This window comes from Oryctolagus cuniculus, chromosome 19 (assembly GCF_964237555.1).
Source record: "Oryctolagus cuniculus chromosome 19, mOryCun1.1, whole genome shotgun sequence".
In the NCBI taxonomy this organism is placed as follows: Eukaryota; Metazoa; Chordata; class Mammalia; order Lagomorpha; family Leporidae; genus Oryctolagus; species Oryctolagus cuniculus.
This window is the reverse complement of record NC_091450.1, coordinates 51,603,895-51,624,252: the sequence shown is the minus strand read 5'-3', so window position 1 is coordinate 51,624,252 and position 20,358 is coordinate 51,603,895. Positions and strand designations below refer to the sequence as shown.

Genomic DNA, 20,358 nt, shown 5'->3' with positions numbered 1-20,358 from the left:
CATGCGGTTGCAGGGCCCAAGCACTTGGGCCATCCTCCACTGCACTCCCCGGCCATAGCAGAGAGCTGGCCTGGAAGAGGGGCAACCGGGACAGAATCCGGCGCCCCGACTGGGACTAGAACCCGGTGTGCCAGTGCCGCTAGGTGGAGGATTAGCCTATTGAGCTGTGGTTCCGGCCCAACATTACTGGCAATTTAAGAACAGTAAATAAAGGAGTAAAATTTAAGAAATAACACTACACAAGCTGAACAATGCTTCTAACAACAGTGAAAAACAATTCAAGGGAATGGAGACTATGGAATCATTGAATGTTGCTGATAGAGAGTAATAAAATAGTGCAGCCACTCTAAAAGCAACCTGGCAGCTTTTCAAAATGTCATAACAGAATTTTCATATGTAGGGGTTGGCATTTGGTACAGCAGCTAAGATGCTAATCTGAGACACCTACACCCCACATTGGAGTATATTGCTTTATAGTTCTGTCTCAGTTCTTAATCTTGGCTTCCTGCTAGTGCACTCCTGAGAGACAGAAGATGATGGTTCAATTAGTTGGTTTCCTGCCACCCAGTTGGGAGACCTGGGTTGAGTTTCCAGATGCTGGCTTCAATCTGGCCCAGTCATGACTATTTTAGGTATTTGGGGAATAAACCAGGGAATGTGAGCTTTTTCTGTATGCCTATGTCTCTGTTTCTTTCATTTTCTGCCTTGCAAATAAAGAAATAAATATTTAAAAGGAGAATTAGCATATGATCCAGTAATTAAAATCTCACTTATATACCCATAATACATGAAAACGTGGATCCACATAAAGGCTCACCACAGCCCTTATCACAGAGCTATATGTGAAAATAATCCAAGTATCTACCAATGACCAGAAAAAGTGTGATATTTCTTTATAATAGAAAATTCTTTAATAATCAAAATTACTTAAATGGTGATATGTTTCAAGAAGAGATCTCAAAATGATTAAGATTACAGAAAGAAATTAAACACAAAATAATGTATACTATATGGTTTTGATAGCCAGAAAACCAAAAATGGCTAATCTCTGGGCAGCGAGTATAGATTAATGGTGGTCCTTAGGTTGGTTGGGGATGAGTGACACTCCATGGTCAAGCAGCCTGTTGCACACAGAGAGGCGAGCAGCATGGAGTTTTGATTGTTTTATGGAAAATATACCCTTACTTTAAATTGGTCAAGGCTGTCTCTAGACCTTCACACCTCAACCACACTTAGTTAGTAAACAAAGTAAAACCTAATTTAGGAATTCATTTTTGATAGCGGGTCAGTTTCAGGCAATCACTAGCAACTACACACCAACCATGCTCAGGATGTCAGAATGAGGTGGATGCTTACCCTTAGCCTAATGAGCTTGATCTGTACTGTGCTTCCATGTGCCATTTGTAAACACTTCCCACATGGCCAAGCCCAGCTATGTGAACCTTTCCTGGCCCTGAGTGCTGCCAAGTCACAAGTCATTCTCTGTGCAGAAACACAAATTTCATTCCTCAAGTTTCTCTTCTAATAGTGTGCAACAGAGTGGGATTATAATTATAGAACCCATTCATACACCAAAATGCATGTAAGTTCCACTTAAAGTGTGTGAGTATTGTGTTACATAGATCATGTCAAAGTTTTTAAGCAAATGATTTCTAAAATATTAAAGTGATTCAATTAATCAAATATTCAAGCATCAGAACTAGAAAAAAACTATGCATTTAAAAATATATTTATATATTTATTTTATTCATTTGTGAGGCAGAGGAACACAGTGGAGAGCTCCCAAACAGTGGTCCACTCCCCAGATACTTGAAACAGCTAGGGGCTTGGCCAGGCTGAGTGAGGAGCCAATAACTCAATCCAGAATTCCATGTAGGTGGCAGGGACACAAGTACTTTAGCCATCACCTGCTGCCTCACAGGATGCACACTACCAGCATGAAGCTGGAATCAGGAGCAGAGCTGGGACTCAAACCCAGTCACTCTGAAATGGAAAGTGAGTGCTTCCAGTGTCACAGTTAGTGCCATTTAAAATACTTTCTATTGAAAACATTATTTATTTATTTGATCTAAGAAGGAGAGAGGAAGAGGGAGAGAGAGCGTGTGCTATTCATGTCCGATCTATTAAAAGGATAAGAAGGAAAGGGTGGAGGAAAAGGCACAGGTAGGACATGAATTGTGTTTAGAATGGTTACATAGGCAAAGAGAATAAAAATTTGCAAAATATAAGACTAGACATAAATCATGTCCAATATTACCAGCCAATAAAAATGGAAGTAAAGGGTACACTCTATAACTATGTTAGTGAAGTGGGGGAAACATGTAATGCTATGATCAAGGTTATTTGCTGAACTCTTTATTTACCTTAGGATTAATCTTATAAAGTAAACTTAAAATACATCTTTCTAAAAATTAAGAATGGAAATAGGAGAGAAAGGAGGAAGAAGTGTAGAAGTATGTATAGGAGGAGGGTAGGGTGGGGAAAATCACTATCTTCCTAAATCTGAATATATGAAATGCAAGGAATTTGTATACCTTCAATAAAATTTCAAAAAGAATATCCTTTCTCAAATAAAGCTCAAAAAAACCCACAATGTTATATAAAGTTTTTTCACAGCATCTCTGTCTATGCATGAAGGGAATTTTACATTGCTCTCTTCCTGGTAATAATGCTGCATTGTCATAAACTCATTCCACAAGAATTGTGTCACCTAGAACTGATAATAATATCAAAATTCATTACTATAACATGTGTAAATTTACAATTTTCTTTTTCTATCTTTTATTTTTCTAAATTTTTAAAAAACTTTTAATGTGAAAATATTTTATGTAGTTTATATATACAGATTTAGGAGCATAGCTACCCCATACTCCTCCCCACCCACACACCCACCCTCCACTCTCCTTCCTTTCTTATTCAGCCTTTTAATCAACTTTCAGTTTATTTTAACCCTACAGAAAATAAAGACTTCAAAAATTGTAATAAGATAAAAGAACAATTCTTCAACAGTAGAGATAAGGGCTCTAAACAATCATTGAACCTCACAATGTCAATGTAAATTTTTGGTACTATATTAATGATCACAGATCAGGGAAAACATATGGTATTTGTCTTTGGAGGACTGGCTTATTTCATGAAGTATAAGGGTGTCCAGTTTTATCCATTTTGCTGCAAAAGACAGAATTTAATTCTTTTTTATAGCTGAGTACTAGCCCATACTAAATATATACCACCGTTTCTTTATCCCATCATCCATTGATACATATCTGGGTTGATTCGATATCTTAGATATTTGAATTTATCTACAGTAAACATGGGAGTACAGATAACTCTTGCATATGCTGTTTTCATTTTGTTTGGTAAATTCTCAGGCATGGGATGGCTGGGTCATATGGTAGACTTATTTTCATATTTGTGAGATATACTGTCTTTGACAGTGGCTGTATTAGTTTACATCCCCACCAATAATGGATGAGGGAATCTTATTATAAGGGGAAAAGCTGTTATAATCCAAAATTGTACTTTCAAAATTTATATTAAATAAAGTTTATATTATTAAATTTTATATTAATATTATTATATTAATATTTATATTTATTAAATAAAAGTTAAAAATAAATTAAAAAAGAAAGTTGACTACAATATGTCATGGTGAAGATCTTTTCTGATCACGTCTCTTAAGAGTTCTATGTACATCCCATACTTGGATTCCCTTTCTTTCTCCAAATTAGGAAAGTTTTCTGTTATTATCTCACTGAATAGCCCTTCTAATCCATTCTCTCTTTCTACATATTCACAAAGACTCAATTGTTGGGTTGTTTCATGTTATCCAATAAATCTCCAATGCTGTTTTTAATTTTTCTAATTTATTTTTTATTTGGTCTTACCATTTCCAAAGATTTTTTCCCCTAGCACAGATATTCATTCTTCTGCTAACCAAGTCTGTTGTTAAGAATTTCCATTGTGGCTGGCTCCACGGCTCTCTAGGCTAATCCTATGCCTGCGGCGCTGGCACTCCGGGTTTTAGTCCCGGTCGGGGTGCTGGATTCTGTCCCGGTTGCTCCTCTTCCAGTCCAGCTCTCTGCTGTGGCCCAGGAAGGCAGTGGAGGGTGGCCCAAGTGCTTGGGCCCTGCACCCGCATGGGAGACCTGGGGGAAGCACCTGGCTTCTGGCTTTGGATCAGTGCAGCATGCCAGCCATAGTCACCATTTGTGTCTAACTCTGCCTGTCCAAAAAAAAAAAAAAAAAAAGAATTTCCATTGTATTTTGATTTATTGACTTCTTCATTTCTAATATTTGTTTCATTTCTCTTCAATCTTACAGGAAAAGTTTCCCTGTCATGTATGGATTTAACTCATGAATTTGTTTCCCACATCATCACTCTCCTGAATTCCTTTTCAGGCATTTCATCAATCTCTTTGTCTTCACATTTTTATTTGAAGTGTTGTTGTGTTCTTTTGGGAAAGTCATATTGTCTTCCTTATTCTTGCTTCTTGTATTTCTGCATTATTTTCAGATTTATCAATATACTTGTTGTTTTTCTCCTCTGATGGACTTTATACTTGAACTATGTCTCTGTGACTAAGTTGAGTGTCTGTTCTTTAAGTGAATACCAGAGGCATCTGCTAGGTGTGGCCAGTGAACTCTGGTGAGAGCTCAAGGTATGGTGAGAATCCAGGATGACACCCAAGATGGGCATGTCAGCAGGGGAGATGGTGATCATGCCTGTTGGTGTAATCTCAGTCTCACCTCCTCTACTATTCCAAGGTGATCAATGACTGGGGTGATCCCACAGTGGGTACAACACCCATCCATGCTGGCACATGAACTGCATAACGGATCTGTGTGGTACTCAGTGTAAGCAAGGAACCTTTGGCAGTGACCCAGCCTACGCCATCAGGGACCTCTGAGCCTCTGATGCCAGACACAGTGTTTGCCCAGAGACCCAGATACACCCTGTGCCCTATCATGCAGTCACAGTATTCCCGCAGTCACAGCTACGGGTGCTGACCTGCATGTCTGTCCTGTCCAGAGAGCAAAGAGGTTCTCAGAGCCAGCTGCTCATGGGTGCTCTGCCTTGGGATTTTGAGTCTTGGAACCTGTGATATGTGGACAGGAAGGGGACACCTCACAGTCCTACGTGGTTGCCTGGTCTCTAGTTTAACCCTTCAAGTGAAAGTCAGTGGGTAATGTGGATTTTTCCCTCACAAAATCCCCTGCACAAAAGCAAGCACCACCTCTACTGGTGTCAAGAGGGCACCTTCTCCCCACCAGTGCCAGGCACCTTTGTCAGGAGCTTGAAGAAATAAATGCCTTTTCTTTCACTGGATTAGGTGGATAAGATGCCCTCTGTTAGGGCTCCATTCCAGACTCAGTGTGGTCTGCAAAGCTCTTCCCCATACAAAATCACCAATGGCCTAGGCTGCGCAGTCTCTTCACACTGCGATTTCTGAAGCTGGCACCTCCTCCAGTCCCTGGCTGCAGGAGTCATGGGAGGTGTCCCCACTCATTGCTACAGGTCTGCACCTTCCCCACTACCTCTGTATCCCTCTTCCTTCTGTAGAGTTTTCACTGCAACTAGTCCTTGGGGATGCACTGCCTCTGCTTTTCTTCTGCTATTTTCCTGTAGTCAAAAGCAGCCATCTTTTCCCCATTCAGACATCTTGGAGTCTGCAATTTTTTTTCATTATGGAATTGGGCTTGTGTGCCATCACACGTTTTATAAAGACATATATGTGCTTTATTTAAATATAAAGAAATGAAAAAATGATAGTAGTAGGGATAATCAAATAAAACATGACTGGTATTCATCAAACAGCTCCAATTATTTTCATTATTTTTATTACTGAGGAATTTGAACATCGGATTCATGAACAGTTTTTCATGTTTAATGACTATTTGTATTTTTTATAATATTCCAGTCCCATGTCTTCTCCTTCTCCTTCTTCATTTTTGACAGGCAGAGTTAGACAGAGAGAGATAGAGACAGAGAAAGGTCTTCCTTCCATTGGTTCAGCCCCCCAAATGGCTGCAACAGCCGGCGCACTGCACCGATCCGAAGCCAGGAGCCAGTGCACTGCACCAATCTGAAGCCAGGAGCCAGGTGCTTCCTCCTGGTCTCCCATGCGGGTGCAGGGCCCAAGCACTTGGGCCATCCTCCATTGCCTTCCTGGGCTACAGCAGAAAGCTGGACTGGAAGAGGAGCAACCGGGACAGAACCGGTGCCCCAACCGGGACTAGAAACTGGAGTGCCGGCGCTGTAGGCAGAGGATTACCCTAGTGAGCCACGGCACCGGCCCTGCCTTTTTATTCTACCAAACTGTTTTTTTCTCATAAGTTATTAAGAAAATAACTTTCATTATTTTGCCATGGTTTTAACTGCCAATCCCTGTTATCCTAGAAGTATTTGAGGGGCTGGCACCGTGGCTCACTTGGTTAATCCTCCACCTGCAGCACCAGCATCCCATATGAGCACCAACTTCTAGTCCCAGCTGCTCCTTTTCCAGTCCAGCACTCTGCTGTGGCCCGGGAGGGCAGTGGAGGATGGCCCAAGTGCTTGGGCCCCTGCACCTGCATGGGAGACCAGGAGGAAGCACCTGGCTCCTGGCTTCGGATCAGCGCAGCGCCAGCCATGGTGGCCATTTTGGGAGTGAACCAATGGAAGGAAGACCTATCTCTTTGTCTCTCTCTCTCTCTCTCTCACTGTCTATAGCTCTACCTGTAAAATAAATTTTTTTTAAAAAAAAAAGTAGTATTTGAAAGCAAGTAAGCAAGTATGACATACTATATCATTTATTTTGTAGATGTTTCAGTATTTACTGCTAAAGGATGAAAAAAGTACAATAACCTCACTTGAAATTCAATCCCCTGCTTTCCAGGTTCCCCACCTGGTGGAAGAGGCAGAAGGTCAGGTCCCCGTGGAAGGAGACCATCTTGCACTTCCCCTCCAGAGCCCTGTCCTCGGGCTCATTGGCTGCACGCAGAGACTTGAGCAGCCCCTGCATTGGCAGGCCCTGTCCACAACGGCACTGCTCACCACCACAGGCACCAGGGCTGCCCACAATGTCCCAGGGCCATGCGGCCCTGTACCACACCCACTGTCACTGCCACTGTGTCCCCCTCCTAGTCCTTGTCCTCATCCTCCCTGTCCTCTGCTGGCCCTGAGGACCCCACCCCGCTGGCCTCCCCGCAAGCTGCCCTGGCATTTGTGACCTGCCATGGGGGCTACCGCAGCCCAGGCCTGGGAACTGCATGAGCACAAGCGGTGGCAGTGCCAGTGAGAGCCGCAAGAGCTTGGCTGCTAGGGGACAGATACAGTGAGCCCTTTGAACCAGAGACTGAGGCAGGCCCCCAGGTCTGGCTGTGTTCCAGTAAGCCCCCAGCCCCCACTCCCTAGCTACAGCTCCCAGCAGCAGCCAGCGCTCTGTCCAGGGGCCCTCAGTCTCTCTGTCCTGTACCTCTCTTTGGCCACAGGCGTCATCCCCCCATTCCTCTCACCTCTGAACCCATGCACCTGCCAGGAACTTGCTTTCCTAGGGCAAGCCCTGCTTCTCCACCAGCTGGGGGCTTTTCAAGCCCCCAGACCCTCTCATGGTGGCAGGGAGACAGAGATAGAGCTGAACTCCTGGGAGGGCTCAGTCAGTACCTGTGAAGTTAATGGATGAATGGTGCCCACAGTGACACTGGCTCTCAGATGCCAAAGCTGGGCTGTCCAACGGTCTGTAGGCCCCTCCCCTGTCCTAGCAGCCCCTGGTCTCAGGTCCCCACAGGAGGAAACCCGGCTTCAAATCCCAAGCCCGCCCTACCCACTTGCCAATTGTCCCTGGCCAATCAGATCCACCTGTGTCCTCACTGCCAATGAACAGGGCTACTCAGTCCTCCATCAGTGCATAAATGAACTGCGGGCCTGTAGGGGCAAGATGGGGACAAGATGAGGTTCCAGGTTGGGGGGGGGAGCATGGATGCAGAGCAGGTCACTGTCCCCTCACTCCTGACCTTCTGCTCCTTGGCAGATGCACCTTGTTGGTGCCCAACTCAGTGCCCTTGACCCGACACCTGGACGCCCTCCCCTGGGTTGTGTATGGCTTCTGTCCACCTTTCCTGATGACCACCTCAGGGTGTTGGGGTCCTGGGGGTGCCATACAGGAGGAGCAACAGGGGCTTGGGGGACCCCAGAGAAAAATTGGGGTGACGGCCCTTAGAAATCAGGAAGGCCTCCCAGGGAATGGAACTGTGGGTAAGGTCTCGGAGAATGCATAGGAGTTCACCCAGTAGGAAAAAATAGGCCAGCACCAGCCTCTGCCCACCCAGGTCTGCAGCTGCTCCAGCTTTTGACAACACAGCTGGCCCCACGCTGCCCACTGTGGCCTGGTGAAGGTGCAGAGGAGACAGAGGCCTGTGCCCAGCCCCTTCCTGGCTCTCACCCTCCAGCCACAGGCTCACCTGGAGAGGAGAGCCCAGGCGCCCCCAGGACAGACAGGAGCCGCCATCGCCTCCCAGGGATTCTGGGGGCCACCTCCCCCATGTTCACCTCTAGATGGGGGCCTCTGTCTCCTCTGACACAGTCCCCCAGGGGCGAAACTCTCCTGCGTCCTTAGCACAACTGCCTTTCCAGGGAAGGCACTGCTGTGCCCCAGCTCACCAGGGCCGACGCAGCTGGCAGCTCGGTGCCTGGCACACTCCCCACTCCCACCTCGAGGCTGGCACAGTGGGCAGACACCTGAGCCCCCTACAGTTTCCCCCAGAGGCCCACAAGGCCCAGGATGTGCTGCCTCTGAGTTGGCTGCAGCCATGGGGAAAACAAACAGCACTCTGGCTTAAAAGGAGGAAAGAGCGGAGGTGGGCTTCCTGAGAAGGAGCTGCCCCTCGGGACTGGGCGGTTTCTCTGGAGCCGAGCTGGCCCCGTCCTTGTCCCTATGCTGTCTGGCCCCTGTGGGCAGCTGAGCTGCAGCCCCTGACATGTGGGAGTGGCAGTGGCTGAAGCAGGTGGGCTTTGCATGCTCTAGTTCATCTCCTTTAACCACAGCCCTGGGAGAGAGGCACTGTCCTGGCCATCTGTCCCAGCAGATGGAGAAACTGAGGCATGCAACAGGAAGAACATGCGCCCCAGGCGGCAGAGCTAGAGCAGGACTGAGCCAGGGTAGTTGTGGCTTTTGGGTCTGCCATGCCCGGCCTGCCCGGCCTCCAGGCTCTGCTCCCCCCCCAAAAAAAAAACGAGGGCCACCACCTGAACTCCTCTAGGCCTCCTCACCTTTGATCTGCTGGCTGTTCCGCTGTGGGGGTCCCAAGTCCAAGTATCCATGCTTCCCCCTGCCGGACCATGGCATCCCGGGGCTCTTCGTCTGAGGCTTGGGAGGGGTCCCGTCTCCACTGGGTGCACTGTCCAGGCCTTGCTGTCTGGGATCCGGGCTCTCCCTCTGACACCACCTCTGGCCTGGCTCTAGGGGGCGCTGGCTCCGGCCTCCTCAGCTGTGCTTCTGGGGACCGCGGCTGCTGCCGCTGCGGAGGCCTCCTGCTCTCTACTCATCTGACCTTTGCGTCCACACCGTCCGCGTGCCCACTGGGGCCCGGCTCCCACTCTCGAGGTCCAGCCTCCCGGCCCCGGGAGCTCTCGGCGCCCCTCCCCCTAGTCTTGTGGGCTCTCCTCTAGGTCCCGGTTTCAGCGTCCCATTCCTGGTGGCTGGGCCAAGGGGGCCAGGGCCGTCCCCGCGCTGCTCTGGGGTGAAGCCGCCATGCCTGCTGTGGGGGCTCTCTCCGGCGAGTGCTCCGAATCTGGTCCCTATTCTCCATCTTCTCCCAGGTCCTGGGGCTCCCCGCGCCTAGTCTCTGGTGGCTTCTTCGTTCCTGGGCAGTCTCGGGCCCCCATTCTCTGACGCTTTCTCCTCCCTCCTTGGGGGCGTCAGCTCCCTATTCTCCAGTGCTTTCTCTGCTCTCTAGAGGGACCCTGGGCCCCCATTCGCCGCCGCCTCCTTCCCCTCATCGGGGACTCTCTGTCCCCCGCTCTCCAGTGCTGTCGCCCCGTTCACGGGAAGCCTCAGGCTTGGGGCTCTCTTCCCGCTGCCCAAGGCTGGCAGGTCCATGTTCAGGCCCCGGGGCTTTCTCTCTGTTCCCGGGGCCTCTCCCGGCCTTCCTGGGTCCTGCCTCCCGGGGTGTCCGCCCCTTGTCCCCTAGGAGGTTCCTTGTCAAGTCCTCCCGCAGGGACATCAGCAGCTGCTCTGTGCTCACTTGAACTACGAAGGTCAGCTTCTTCTGGGACCCCACGAGCGGGAAGGGACCCGGGTCTGCGGGCGGCCGGGGCGCTCCTGGGTCGGGTGGCTCAGGGGAGCCCCTGGCAGAGGGACCCCTCCCTCCTCCTCGGCCGCCCCTCACCTGGGAAAGACTCCCTCAGGGGAAGAAAAGGGTCTCGGTCTCGTAGCCGCTGTCCCCTGGCTTGGGAACCCCAGAGGACGGGCCTGAGCTGGGACTGGCCATGGGGGGGGGGTTCGGGGGACGCAGCCAGGTCCGCGGGTGCCTGGGGAGGTGGTAGCGGCGGCGGCGGGGGCGGAGGGGGGTCGAGGAGCTGGAGGTGGCCCCCGCTCGGGGTACTGGGGGCTGCTGCTTTCATGAGGAGGTCCAGAAACACAGAAGGGCTGGGGGAGGTCGGCCAGGGAGCGCTGTTCTGCCCGCAGGGAGGAGTCGTCCTAGGTAGGGGGTGGGGACAGCCAACAGCAGGGTGTCCCCTCCAACTGCCAATGGCCAACCGCCCACAACTTAATGAGGCTCCAGCGGCAGGCAGGAGCAGGAGGCCCCCTTGTGGCTGCACAGGGGCACGGCAGGGGCCCTCGCGGCTGAGGCTTCCCCCCAAGGGTGCTGCTGTCCTCGCGAGAGAGCTGCCCTCCTCCTCCTCACTCCCCCAGCACCTCGGCAAGGTCTCCCGCCAGCGTCTCCCCCGCGCCCCAGCCCCTGGGAACTCAGCTGCTCAGCAGGAAGCTGCCTGATGCAGAGGACTGGGCCGGGAAGGGCCGAGGCACCGGAAGAAGGGGGAGGCCAAGTCTTGGACACTAGCTGGGGGACCACGGGAGGGGCCTGAGGGGCAGGCACGCCTGGGTCCAGAGGGTCCCAATCATTGGGGAAGAGGGGCTCCGGGTGGGAGCCGCGCTCCTACAGGCGCATGTAGTACTCGCTGCTCACTGAGGGGCTGCGGGCACTGATGACGGGCAGCACGCTGGGTGTGGACAGCGCCTTGTAGACGGGATCGGAAGGATTGGCATGGGGGCCCGGGGGCGTGGACGCGGGCTGCCAGGTGGCGCTGCGCCGCCCCGCCCCAGCCCGCCCCCCGCCGAGCCATCTCCCACAGCACTGGAGGTTCAGGCCGCGGCTGCTCTCAGCGATCCTGAGCACCTCATTGGGATCAGCCCCGGGGAAGCCATCATCCCGAAGCAGGAACTGGACAAGAGGTGCCGGGGCGCCGCAGGCCTCACATTCGGTCCCGCCCCGCCACCTCCCAGGCTACCCTGGTGCCCTTGACTCCCAGCCCTGCGAGGCATGGTGGGAGTGGGGTCCCTTTGGATCCAGGGCTGGAGGCGGGACTACAGGACGAGGGGACTGTCCCTGGTCCCCCTTCTAACCTCAGCTTCCCCAACACCCTGGCCCTGCCTCACCCTGGTCCTCATCAAGGTCAAGACCCTGGCTGGGGGCCCTCATGGCTCCATTCCTACAGCCAGAAGCCTGCCTCTGTAGCTGGGGCCACCACTGCCTCCTTCCCACCCCTGCCAGTGTGCCCCTCATAGCCCCTGCCTGATCAGAGCCCCACCCTCACCTCCTCCCACTGGTGTGTGCCCAGGCCCCGCCCCCACCTCCCACTAGTGCGTGCATAGGCCCCGCCCCTCACCTCCTCACCTGGTGAGGGCACAGGCCCCGCCTTCACGAGGCTCCACCCGAGGCCCCTCCCCACACCTCCCACTGGTGTTGCACAGACCCTGCCGCAAACCTCTTTCCACTGGTTTGAGTACACGCCCCACCACCACGAGGCCCCGCCCAGCCCCTCCTCCCACTGGTGCTGCAAGGCCCCGCCCCGAGGCCCCGCCCTACACCTCCTCCCACTGGTGGATGTAGCCATGACAGCCACAGTAGGTGCAGCAGGCTGAGGATCTTGGTGAAGCTCATGATGCGCAGGGCGCACGCCATCTTGTAGACCTCAGAGTCGATGCCCTTCTCCACGATGAGGAAGATGTAGTCCACGGGGATGGAGGACATGAAGACCATCAAGAACCACGTGCGCAGGTACCTGCGCTTGATCTTTTCAGGGTCCAGGATGATCTCTGTGTTGTCCTCCACCACGATGCCCATGCGGAAGTTGAGCACCAGGTCCAGTAGGAAGAAGGTGTCAGAGACCACATTGAAGATGATCCAGGGGGCAGTGGTCTCCTCCTGAAGAAGGTGATGCCCTGGGGATGTTGATCAGGTTGCCCACCATGAGCAGCAGCATGGTGAAGTCCCGTAGAACCTGCGGAGGAAGGCCCGGGCCTGCGTGCCTGGACAACCAAGGATGGGGAGTCCCCCGCCCCCGCAGTGCTGACCACGTCTGGACCTCACCAAGGCGGGGCCTCTGCTCCCCTGCCGGTGCTGACCACCCCAGCACAACATCAAGGGTGGGAGCTGAACACCCCCCCACCACCACCACAGCGCTAACCACCTCTGGACCTCACCAAGGCCAAGGGCACTCAGTGCACACAGAATATCACAAGGTCTGAAGGAGAGCTGCCCCCAGGAGTGGGGGTGGGGAGGGCCCTGGGCGCTGGCTCAGATGGCGCTGGTGCAGATGGACCCAGCCCGTCTGGAGCCAGGGCCAAGGGTGCCAGTCCAAGGTGTGGAGAGAGGTGAGAGGCTGAGGCCCATGGGACTTGGCAAGGTCTGGCATTGGCTCTGGCAGCCGCAGGGACAGGAACGATGGGCAGTGTTCCGACAGCCCAAGGTCAACCCCAGGACTCCACCTGGGGGCAGAAGAGGCCCCACATCCCCGGGCAGATGGCAGGCTGGGAGAAAGCACCTGGCAGGGATGAGCACAGGCCTGTTGGCAATGGGGAAAACACCATCAGTCCCCCAGGGAGGACACCAAGTGTCCTCCCAGAGCCGGGGCGGTCACTCTGCTGACAGGCCAGGACAGGAGCCTGCGTACCAGGGACGTGCTCACAAGGGACAGCACATGACAGGCTGCCTGGCTGGGAGAAGCTTCCCTCCGGCTGGTGGCTTGGGGTTCAGGGTTCAACCCCAGGGGCCCCAGTGTCTGCCAACAATACAGTGGACAGTGAGCATGGGAGGAGTGTGTGCCTGGCAGCCAGCCAGCCCCTCCTGGGTCCTGCCCCCCAGCATCATCTGCCTAAACTCCTCCTGGGGCTCCACCTCCACAGCTTTGGGTTTTCAGTTTCTGCACAGGTTCACGGGCCAGGTTCTGTTCACACGAGTGTCCTGCCCAGGTCAAGGAACCCACGGCTGTGTCACAGCCCCCATGTCTGCCATCCTGCTCTGCTCCAGTGCCTCACCGCACCCTGACCACGTCTTTCCCACTGGGGCCCCGAGTAATCAAGACAGGCCATGAAGGGGCTGGTGCTGTGGCATAGTGGGTAAAGCCACCGCCTGCAGTGCCAACATCCCATATGGACACCGGTTCGAATCCTGGCTGCTCCACTTCTGATCCAGCTCTCTGCTATGGCCTGGGATAGCAGTAGAAGATGGCCCAAGTCCTTGGGTCCCGGCACCCACATGGGAGACCTTGAAGAAGCTTCAGGTTCCTGGCTTTGGATTGAGACAGCTCTGGCCACTGTGGTCAACTGGGGAGTGAACCAGTGGATGGAAGACCTCTCTCTCTCTCTCTGCCTCTCCTTCTCTCTGTGTGTAACTTTCAAATAAATAAATCTTTAAAAAAAAAATCCACGGGGCGGGCGTGTGGCACGGGGCTGGCTGTTGGGGGCATTTCAGGAGTGAACCAAGGGATGAGGTGGTCTCCCTTTCTCTGCCTTTCAAGTAAAGTGAAAATAGGTAAAACTTTTTAAAAAACAAAGCCTGAGAAATTAAAAAGAAAAAAGCTACCCGCTTCCAAACAGCAAGGAGACAGGGCCGCAAGAGGAGGAGGAGCACCATGGGTCTGAGCTCCACCTGCAGCCCAGGCTGCTCCTCTCCCACGCCTCTTGCTGGGGGGCCATACGCTGAACACCCGCTGTCGGAGGCCAGCACACCTGGGCCTGCGGGAGCCCTTGCACGAAAGGCTTCACTTGCACAGGGAGACGTCTCCAGAGAACCATCTTGGCCCAGCGCCGGCCAGGCTGCCAGCCCTCTGTGCCGGCCCCCGCTCCCCCGCTGCAGCCTGCTGGCCTGGCCGCCTGGCCCCCTGCAAGCTCCCATGTCCGGCACCAAGGGACCCTCGCCTCCATCGCAACCACCCCCTCCCGCCCAGCCCGTCTCAGTGTAGTTACAGCCCCACGGCTCTGGGCCAGTGTGCAGTGTCAGTCTTTCCCACATAAAAAGACGCCCACCGGGCACCCAGGAGGGCAGAAGGCTCCCAGCGTTCGAGGTCCAAGTCCTGCCGGTCTGGCTTCCCCCACTGGGCCCGAACGCCAGGAAGCCAGGGACACACTCAGGTTAGGCCCCGCCCCAGCCCCACCCCTCCAAAGCCCGCCCCAGTGGCCCCACCTACTTCCAGGGCCAGCTCCCAGCGGCCCTGCCTTCCATGCCCTGCCCCAAACTGCTGGTCCTGTTGCGAGGAGCCTGGGACGCCCGCATCCTCCCTCTCTGCAGGTCCCAGCCTCTGGGGAACACCTGTCAGCCTCCCCGTTTAGGTCAAATAGTTTTTAAGTAAAGCAGACTAAGTTGGCAACCGAGTCGTTTTCAAACCACGCAGCGGTTTGCGGGCCTAGAACCGAGAGACAGAGGGTGTGAAGCTTCATGGGAACACTGGTGGTGGCGGATCAGGGACTCTCCGGGAGCACTGGTGGGGGGTCTGGGACTCTCCGGGAGCACTGGTGGTGGGGGTCAGGAACTCTCCAGGAGCACTGGTGGGGGGGTCAGGGACTCTCCGGGGGGGTGGAGAGGGTCAGGGGCTCCACACGGGATTTGGGGTTGGGGGAAGAAGGTCGGGGGCTTCATGGTAGCACTGATGGGGAGGCTGAGGAGCTTCATAGGAGCTTGGGGGTGGAGCAGAGTCCGCCCAGGTCAGCGGTCCCGTGGCTGAGCAGGCAACCATGAGAAGGGCTGGGCCTGAACCCACCGCCCTAGCTCAATGCAGGCAGAGGAAGCCCGGATGTTGTCCCGGGCAAGAGCTCCCGCAGGCCCCGCCCCTCCCCAGCATGGCCCAAGTGGTGCCTGGCATCTACCTCGGGGTCGGATCCTGAGGAAATCATCCAAAAGGAAGAGAAAAACATTAAAAAGCAATTTACACCCAGGCATGCATAGCAGCTCTGTCCGCGAGAGCCAGAGGCTGGCCAGGGCCCAACTCAGGCTGGCCCGGGCTGGCCACTGCCCACCAGTGACCTGGGCACTGTGGGGGTGGGGGCAGAGGCTTCTGGTCCCAGAGATAGGGCCATGGGGAAGCACCTGCGATGTTGGGAAGACCCAGCCCTCACTTCCACCCCCAATGTGCAGCCTGGACCAGCCACTTTCCTGCTCAGACCCCTGGGTCACCGTCTGGCCTTGGGAGCTCCCTGACCCCAAAGGTCATCTGGCCCCATGGCACCTGGCTGATCAGACACCAGCTCGGGTGACGGAGGGGAAACTGAGGCGCATCAGGCCGTGAGGGGTCAGCTTGCAGCTCTGCTGCTCAGCCCCAGGGGTCCTCAGCTCCTGCTGAGACCCCAGCATGGAGACCAGGTCCTCCCCGCGGGGTGTGAGGTTGGAATGGAGCAGGAGGCAGCCAGGAATCAGGGAGTAAATCCTGGAGGGATTAGAGGGATTAGGCTCTAAGCTGGGGCTGCACAGCAGGTGTCACAGATTAAGAAACAGAGATGCCAGCTCCCCTGCCAGGGACGCTCACTGGCCAGAGAAGTCTAGGGCAGCAGCAGCGATGAGACCATCCTGGGGCACCACAGTCAGGGGTGGGGGGGCGCAGGGCTGCGGCTCAGGTGCCCTGGGATGGCTGGATGTGGGGTGAGGGCCAGAGGCTGGGCAGCAGGAAGCTGAGCAGGGACCCCTAGGTCACAGTAGGGCAAGTTTCCCAAGCAGGGAGTTGGGGAAGAAACAGGGGAGGAGGAACCCCAGCCACCCTGATCCCTCCTCCCACACTCCCTAGGAGAGGCTGGTGACTGACCCCTGCCATGGCCACCCAGCAGCCACCGTGGGGGACTGGAGGATGTGGCCCCCGCCCCCTGTCTTTCAGCAGCATGGCACATATGTGCTGTGGACTGGAAGAGGCCCACGCAGAGCTGCAGGGTGGGCAGAGCTGGGGCCAGGACCTTCCCCTACCCAGAAGGAGGCCTGCCAGAGGCCAGCAGGACCCTCAGAGTCAGCGCAGCTGCCACCATACCATCTAGCCCAAGCTCCCTTCTCCTCGAGTGTCCTCTGCCTGGGACCCCTCCTTCCACCTGCCCAACTCTGCCCGGGACCTCCTGCCCCTGGAACCAGAACAGCAGCATCCCCAGCTTGGCAAGCAGGGGTCCTCAAGGGTCCTAGGTGGGCTCAGGCCGGTTTATTGAAGAGGAATCGGGGGCAGGAAGCAAACTTCATGCTCGAGGAGGGGACAGCACCGGCCTGGGATGGGCCCCGTGAGGAAGAAAGAACAACGTGAAGGGGACATGGAGAGGACCCTGGCCAGCACCCCACACAGATGGACACACAGACACAGAGGGACACATGAGACACAGACACATGCATGAGCACACACAGGTACTTGTCCAAGTCCATAGGAGAATGAACTTCAGTGTTTGCTTTGGTCCCACTCAGGTCCAGCAGCCCCTGGCACTCATGCTGTCCACTGCCTGTCCCTGGGTCTGTCCCATTCCCCACAGGCCTGGAGAGGGCCCCTGCCCTGCCGTGCACCTACCACACCATGGCAGAAGTCAATGTTCTGAATTAAGCCGGGTGCCCGCAGTGTGGCTGTGTCTCTCTGGGATCCCAGAGTCTGGGGGCACATGGTGACCACAGCAGGGCCTGAGGCCCCAGCGACTTTGCTGGGAAACTTTTAGGTCCCTTTTTAAAATGTGGCTAATCAGAGCCAGCGCCCCACATGAGCACTGGTTTGAGTCGCAGCTGCTCCACTTCTGATACAGCTCCCTGCTATGGCCTGGGAAAGCAGTGGAGGGTAGCCCAAGTGCTTGGGTCCCTGCATCCACATGGAGACCTGGAAGCAGCTCTTGTCTTCAACCTGATCCAGCCCCAGCTTTGGCCAACTAGGGAGTAAACCAGCAGATGGAAGACCTTTATCTCTGTAACTCTGCCTTTCAAATTAATTAATTGGTTAATCTTAAAAAAATAATAATGTGGCCACTGGGTCTCATGTTGCCCCCCCCATCCCCCAGGGACGATTCATCTGTCTGGCTGGCCCCTCACTTGGTCACAGCAGTTGAAGAGCCCTCGCCACCCACAGCATCTCCCACCCACCCTGGGGACAGCTGCCCCCAGCAGCAGAAAGTCCAAGACCTCTTACTGCCCAAGGAAGGGACCACTGACTCAGTGCCCAGCCTCAGCCCTGTACCCGCTCCCCACCCATAGGCGTCCTGCTGGGGGTGGGGCGGTCATGCTGGAGGCAACTGGACTGGAGGGGAGACGCAGCCCTGTGACCAGATGGCACTGGGCCTGGGCCAAGAGCAGGAAGCCCATGGCTCCTGACCGTCTTGCATCAAACACGGGATCACTGAGCCGACCCTCCTGAGCTTTCCCGAGCTAGACAGGGGTTGGCAAGTTCAGGCTGCTGGCGGGGTCTGACTGCACCGCTGGGAACCGGACTTTGTTCCACGGCCCTGGACCCCAGAGTCTGCAGTTCTCAAGCACTGAGGGTGGGGAGGGATCGGGAACCAGAAGTTCTCACAGACCCTGCTCTGCAGGCCTGGGTAGGGGGCCTCCGGGAGCAGGAGAATCTGGGCTCTGTGGGCCCAGGCTCGGGCGAGGACTGCCAGGGCAGAGGGCACGGCGGGCCTGGGCGCTGTCCACGGTGCTTTAGTCTCCCACTCCCTGAGCGCAGGCCAGGAGGGCCCCAGAGGCGCCCCACTCACCCCGCACTCGCAAGCAGCCCGGACACACCCGGTGCATGCCTCCTGCACCACTGGGCCCGTGTTCCCCGGAGCCCCGCGCCCGAGGCCCAGCTCACGTTCATCTCGCTCCGGCGCCCGGGGAGAGAGGAGTCCACCCACAGCGGCCCGGCCCTGGACCCTGCCCGGTGCCTGGACGCGCACGACCCGCTCACGCCTCGGTGGCTACATGCCCACCTTCACCCTGCACAGCTCCCGTGGCTCCCGGAGACGCCGAGCCCCGCCCCCTCTCAGGCTCGCGGGCCCCACTTAACCCCATCCCCGCCCGCCCGCCCTTCCTCCTCCTCGAAGGCCGGGTTGCCCTCCACTCCTCCCCAGCGCACAGCCCCGGGCTCTGCCGCCGCGTCCTGTGACAGGGGGAGAGGGTGCCCCCCGAGGACGACCGGCGCACTAGCTGAAGTCGCCGGGCTGGTGGATGATCCAGGCCCCCGCGGACTTCATGCGCTCTTGCTCGCACTCCACCGCCATCTGGCTGCTGAACATGCGCAGCGAGAACTTGTTGACGCCCGGCTGCAGGAGCACGCCCAGTTGGCGCTACATGAAGCTTGCCGGGCTGCTGCGCGGTTCCCCGGCCGGCCTGTCTCCTCGCTGCCCGCCTCCGCCGCTGGCCCCGCGCCTGCGGTCGCCCCGCTGCACGAGAACACCACCTTGGGGCCGCGCGCCGGGCCCTAGGGCCCCGCGGGGCTGTACTGCGGGTCGCCGCGCCCGCACTAGCCATGCGGGCTGCCCTTGGCCGCGCTAGCCACGCCGGGGGTGCCCGAGCCGTCGCACCAGCTGTCCCGGCTACAGAGCCGGGCGGGTGAGCCGCCTTCGTGCGCTGCCCTGGGGGCCGTGGGCCCGGGCCGGGCGGGCTCCGCTGGGGGTGCGGGGTCAAGGGGGCGGCGCGGGCAGCTGCTGCTTGGGGGGGGGGGGGGCGCTGGAGGCGGTGCAGGGGTCTCGCCCAGACTCTGGACTCTCCCCGGGCTGCCCGCCGCCCCCGCGCGCGTCCTTAGCGAGGCGGCACAAGCAGGGAGCGGAGCAGCCGCCGTCACCGCTGGCCCGGGCCTGAGCCCGAGGGAGGGGCGCGGAGTCTCGATGGCGGGGCCGAGGTTGGGGGGGGTCGCCCCGCCTCTGCCTGCACCCCCTGCCCGCTCGCTGTGCTCTGGCGGAGGAAACTGAGGCCGCGGGGTCGGACGCCCAAGGTTACGCAGCCTTGGGCCCGCGGAGGCAGCCGAGGGGAAATTGAGGACCAGCACTGTGGCACAGCAGATTATTACCCTGGCCTGAAGTGCCGGCATCCCATATGGGCGCCGGTTCTAGTCCCAGCTGCTCCACTTCCAATCCAGCTCTCTGCTATGGCCTAGGAAAGCAGTAGAATATGGCCCAAGTCCTTGGGCCCCTGCACCAGTGTGGGAGACCTGGAGGAGACTCCTGGCTCCTGGCTTCAGATTGGCACAGTTCTGGCCATTGTGGCCAATTGGGGAGTGACCCAGCGGATGGAAGACATCCCCCCCCCCCCGCCTACCCTATGTGTAACTCTCTCAAGTAAAAAATAAAAAAATCTTTTAAAAAAAGAGGATGATAGGGAACTTATGTGATCTTTCTTCTAGTAAGAACTTTTTAAAATTTATTTGAAATGCAGTTTGAGAGAGAGAGAGAGAGAGAGAGAGAGAAGGAGAGGGGGAGAGAGAGACAGATATTCAATGTACTCCCCAAATGGCTGCAATACCCAGGACTAGGCCAGGCCCCACTCAGGAGCCAGAAGCATCCTCTGGATGTCCCAAGGGGGTGCAGTGGAACAAGAACTTGTGCCATCTCCCACTGCTTTCCCAGGCCTTCAGCAGGGAGCTGGATCAGAAACAGTACAGTTGGGACTCAAACCAGAGCCCATATAGGGTTGCAGGCACTGCAGACAGCAGCTTAGCTCACTGTGCTACAGTGGCAGACCCCCCTTTCTACTGCTACACCACTGAACATTTTAGCAAAGGACAAATCCCTGTGTCTTATCCTTACAGAGAAGGCTCCATGTAAAATGACATGATCTTCAAACTCATGAAGGTCCTCAACTACAGATAATGCCTGATATTTGATATTTGGGAAAGCCAACTTAAGTCAGCATTAAGTCTATGATTCTGTAGGTTCTTTACATGAGAAAGCACCAACTCCA

General features: G+C 55.7%; 2 pseudogenes; both read right to left on the bottom strand.

Annotated features, from left to right (window-relative positions):
• Positions 1-6,780: 6,780 nt before the first annotated feature.
• Positions 6,781-11,651, bottom strand: LOC103345914 (serine/threonine-protein kinase LMTK3-like; annotated as a pseudogene).
• A 414-nt stretch (positions 11,652-12,065) lies between these two features.
• LOC127489823 (potassium/sodium hyperpolarization-activated cyclic nucleotide-gated channel 2 pseudogene) lies at positions 12,066-19,394 on the bottom strand (annotated as a pseudogene).
• Between the last annotated feature and the right edge of the window lie 964 nt (positions 19,395-20,358).